Here is a 4,927-nt window from a genome sequence, read left to right on the forward strand (position 1 = left end):
TCCATCTGGGCGCGGGGCTGATTCTCCGGCCGAGCCAGTCCAGAGTCGGCCTGGGACGCAGCCTGGCCGCCATCCATCCCACCCCTCCCCGGCTCCTGGTCCGGAGGGGGAGCGAATGGGGACAAATAGCCCGGGGGAAGTCCAGGAGGCCGCTCCGAGGACCACGGCCCTGCTGCGGGCGGAAGGTCCCGCAGACTGTCTGCGGCAGTATCTGGGGAAGAGCATCCGGGTAGCGGGCACTGCAAGCGCAAAAGGCCGGCGGTGGGACAGAGCCAGGCCCGTTTGAGGAGAAATAGTCATAACAGAGCAATTGCTGGTCTTCTGAGCACTGGCTGGGCTCTGGGGATGGCCCTACAGTTGGATGAGGGTTAAGGAATTGAATCTGCTCCCACGGGGCAAACAGGCCTGCGTGCTCAGAGTGAGAGGGGTCCGTAGAGGGGGCAGGGAGAACTTAGACTTTGTCTTGAGGGCACTGGGGAGCCACAGCAGAGTTTAGAGCAGGAGAGGGGTCACCCCGGTTTATGTTTGTGAAGGCCGCTCGGACTGCCAGGTGGGGAGTGGATGAAAAGGGGCTAAGGGGGCCGGGGGGGGGCTTGGGGGTCAGAAAAGGCTGAACTGGGGCCCCCAGGGACATGGCAGAGGCTGGACCAGGGTGAAAACCAGGTGGATTCTGCATGGATCTTGAAGGGGGAGGATGCAGGATTGCTACGGGGTGGGATGAGGGATGACAGGCATCGGGGTTCCTCTCTCCAGCCTGAGCTCCTAGAAGGACATGCAGACATGAACGGGGCCTGGGAGATGACAGGGGGGCCTTGGTCGGGCAGCTGGATGCCCAGGTTGGAGTTTGGGGTGAGGCCCAGCCTGGGCTAGAGGGGGGGCTCCCCAGGGTGGGGAGCAGGTGCAGGCAGCAGAAAGAGCCGACTCGCTCCCCTGCCGTCCCCTCGATTCCCTGTAGTCCATCTTGGATCCTTCATCTGTGCAGACCCCACAGAGCAGGAGGGAGGCAGGATCTGTCCCCACCACCGTGTTCTTAGAAGGACACTAGCCACCGGGTCCCAAACAAACTTAATCCAAGGGGGGGGGGGTGCAGAGAGGGAGGTTCTTCCAAAGCCCTTAGGGTTTTTGTAAAACTGTTCTGCTCAGCTGGTGCTCAGTAAATGGGTGTGTAAAGGGAAAGAGGCTTGGATGAGCTCTGGAGAAAGATGGGGCACGATGCACCCCAGACTGGGGGGAGGGCATGGCTGCCTTTCCTCTCACAGGCCTTTGCACCCTCCTTTTACAATGAACATGTACCCATTTAGCAAGAAAATGATGAGATAAATTAGCAAACAGAACAAAGAAAAAGACTCAGAAACATCAGGGGGCCTGGGTTCCAGTTCCAGCTCAGCTCTGTAGGTGCTGTGTGACGCTGGGTCTGTTTCTTAACCTCTCTGAGCCTCACTTCCCTACCTCCTAGGGCTGCTGGAAGGGTCGATGGAGCGAACATACACGAAGGACTTGAAACAGGGCCCAGCACACACTCGCTCAGGGGTTGGCAAACTTTTTCTGTAAAGGGCCAGATAGTAAATATTTTCAACATCGCGGGCCAGCCGCTCTCTGTGGCAAGGACTCAGCTCTGCCACTGCAGCGCAAAAGCGGCCAGAGGCAGAAGGTGGCCACATCGTGTGGCCATGTGCAATAAAACTTTAGTTATAGGGACTTCCCTGGTGGCGCAGTGGTTAAGAATCCGCCTGCCAATGTAGGAGACACCGGTTCGATCCCTGGTGCAGGAAGATCCCACATGCCGCGGAGCAACTAAGCCTGTGCGCCACAACTACTGAGCCTGCGCTCTAGAGCCCGCAAGCCACAACTACTGAGCCCGCGTGCTGCAACCACTGAAACCCGCGTGCCTAGAGCCCGTGCTCTGCAACAAGAGAAGCCACCGCAATGAGAAGCCCGCGCACCGCAACGAAGAGTAGCCCCTGCTCACTGCAACTAGAGAAAGCCCGCACGCAGCAACGAAGACCCAATGCAGTCAAAAGTAAATATAAAATAAATAAATAAAATTTATTTAAAAAAAAAACAAAAAACCTTTATTTACAGCAGCTCCGGCTGCTCCCGGACATCGTCTGGGAGCTTGGACTCCAGGGGGGTCTCACACTGGACTCTGTGTGGGCCCCAAGAGCCCACTCCTCCCTTGTCCCTGAGTCGGAAACCCCCTCACCTCTCCCAGCCCTGACTCTAGCTCAGGCCTTGTGTCCCCCACCCCAGCTCAACCACAGCCTCCCCATGTCCCCACCTCCTCTCTCCTCTCCACTCTCACCAGAGGATCCACCCCCACCTGCCCTGCTCAAGCACCTTCTGTGGCTCCCCAGTGCTCTGCAGTCTGGCTCTCGAGGCCCAGGTGAACACTGGAAGCACCCTTCCTTCCCCTGCCCCTGCCGCACACCCCGCTGGGCAGTCCACACACCTTCTCCGCACCCACCCGCTGGGCGCTCCTCCTGGATTCCCCTCCTCACTCTCCCAGGGTTCCTGGGTTTCCTTCTTGCCCTAAAATCCTACCCCCTCCCTATGCTTCTTGCCGACTCCGGTCACTCTTTCCCCACTTAATTCTGCTGCAGACGATGTCAACTCACTGTCTCTCCGCCAGGGCAGTGGTCTGTGTCCTCCTGCTGCTGTGTCCCCTGCCCCCCCCTGCACGCATGCAGTGCCCGCACACAGCAGGCACTCAATAAACACTCATGGAATGAAGGGCTGCATACCTCCCTCCATCTCCTTTGACGTTCCCCGCAGGAAGAGTGGCGCTGGCGTCCAGTTTGCAGACAAGGGGCGCCCAGGGCACCCAGCCCCACGCTGAGCTCTCGCCACACCCTCAGAGATGCTCTGGGGTCACCTGTTTCCCAGAGGAGGAGACCGAGGCCCAGACAACAGTGGCCAAGCCGCATCCCCACACCCATCCTCCCCCTGCGGAAATCCTGGAGGCTGCAAGGGCAGAGGAGGTAGACAGCAGTGGTGACGCTCTGCCCGCCACCTCAGTTCACCCATCCGTGGAATGGGCTTGCTCAGGGCCCCCACGTGCCAGCCACTCACACCTACTTGTCTCTTCCTCCATTCTCTGCCAGGCCTTTGGATGCGGGTCCAGGAGAAAGTCTGTGAAGGGCAGTGGTGTCTGTCACTACCCCACACTGGCCAGGGCTGGCATCCAGAGGGAACCTGGCTGGGATGCAGGATGCTGTTGGATTGGGCTGTTTATTCTTTTTTTTTTAGAGATTTATTTGCTTCCTTTGTTTTTGGTTTTTTTTGGTTTGGTTTTTGTTTTTTTTAATTTTTGGCTGCGTTGGGTCTTCGTTGCTGCATGTGAGCTTTCTCTAGCTGTGGCGAGCGGGGGTACTCTTTGTTGCGGTGCGTGGGTTTCCCATTGCAATGGCTTCTCTTGTTGCAGAGCACGGGCTCTAGTCACGCAGGCTCAGTAGTTGTGGCGCACAGGCTTAGTTGCTCCGCGGCATGTGGGATCTTCCTGCACCAGGGATCAAACCCGTGTTCCCTGCATTGGCAAGCGGATTCTTTTTTTTTTTTTTTTAACATCTTTATTGGAGTATAATTGCTTTACAATGTTGTGTTAGTTTCTGCTGTGTAACAAAGTGAATCAGCTATACGTATGGCAGGCGGATTCTTAACCACTATGCCATCAGGGAAGTCCCGGACTGTTTACTCTTAAGGCAGTGCCATCCACTCAAGAAATAAGAAGCTGGGACTTCCCTGGCGGTCCAGTGGTTAAGACTCTGTGCTTCCATTGCAGGGGGCACGGGTTTGATACCTGGTCGGGGAACTAAGATCACGCATGCTGTGCAGCGCAGCCAAAAAATAATAAAAAATAAAAAATAAAAGAAAGAAAGAAAGAAGAAGTGATTTCCTTGGAATGTGAGTTAACGAGGTTAAAAAGTAAAGTGTGGGGTGTAAGGGAAAGCGTCACCAGCTGACACCTGCCGGGCCTGTGCCCCATTCCAAGGACCAACCCTATTCACAAATGAGGAAACTGAGGCACACAGGGGCCAAGTGGGGTGGGGTCCCTGGGCTCCAACACTGAGTCTGGGGGGTTTCCTGGGAAGATTTTGAGCTTTGCTCAAATTCTCAGGGGCTCCTGACCAAGCCCCATACCTCTCCTGACTTCTTGAACCTCTGCTGCTGCTTTGGGCTAGGGAAAAGGCTGTGCACTTACTGAGCGCCGACTGCATGCCCCACTCAGGGCTGGGTGATGAGCACCGACTGCATGCATACCCCACTCAGATGCTCAGGAACTGACTGTGAGCTAATCTCCTCAATATGTAAAGCGCTCCAACAAATCAATAACAAAAGTAAGAGTTCAGTAAAGGGAGCTATTATTATCATCAGCAGCAGCAGCAGCATTATTATTGTTGAGTTGCTCTGACTTGGAAAGCCACCCAAATCCTCCATGGAAAGACCCTTCAAGGATGACAGTCCCGGAGTTCTGGGTTCAAGACCATCTGCTGTGCAGCCCCAGACCAGCCAAGCTCCCCTCTCTGGGCTTCAGTTTGGAAGTGGAAACACTGAGCTCCACACAGTCCGTTCCTCAGGACTTGGTTATTTGGATCCTTGAAGGACAGTTGCTGGTTTCACAACTGCTCACCAGACAAGAAGGAAATGCAACAGGCTGTGGGAAGAATCGGCCCCCGGCAGAGGCAACAGGAGCTGGCCTGAGGCTGCAACCCAGGCCCCATTTCTCCCTCGCTGTGCAGCCTTAGTCAAGGTACTTAAACTTTCTGTGCCTCTGTTTCCCCATGAGTAATATGGGGACAGAAACAGTACCGACAGCCTTGGTTTGCTCTAGGACTGCATGAGTTCCACACATCTGCAGCTTCGGGCAATACCAACCCCCAGGGGCGTGTGGCTGGGGGAAGTGACTGAGGCCTCGGGGCGCAGACGAGAC

Source organism: Eubalaena glacialis, chromosome 4 (assembly GCF_028564815.1).
Source record: "Eubalaena glacialis isolate mEubGla1 chromosome 4, mEubGla1.1.hap2.+ XY, whole genome shotgun sequence".
Classification (NCBI taxonomy): domain Eukaryota; kingdom Metazoa; phylum Chordata; class Mammalia; order Artiodactyla; family Balaenidae; genus Eubalaena; species Eubalaena glacialis.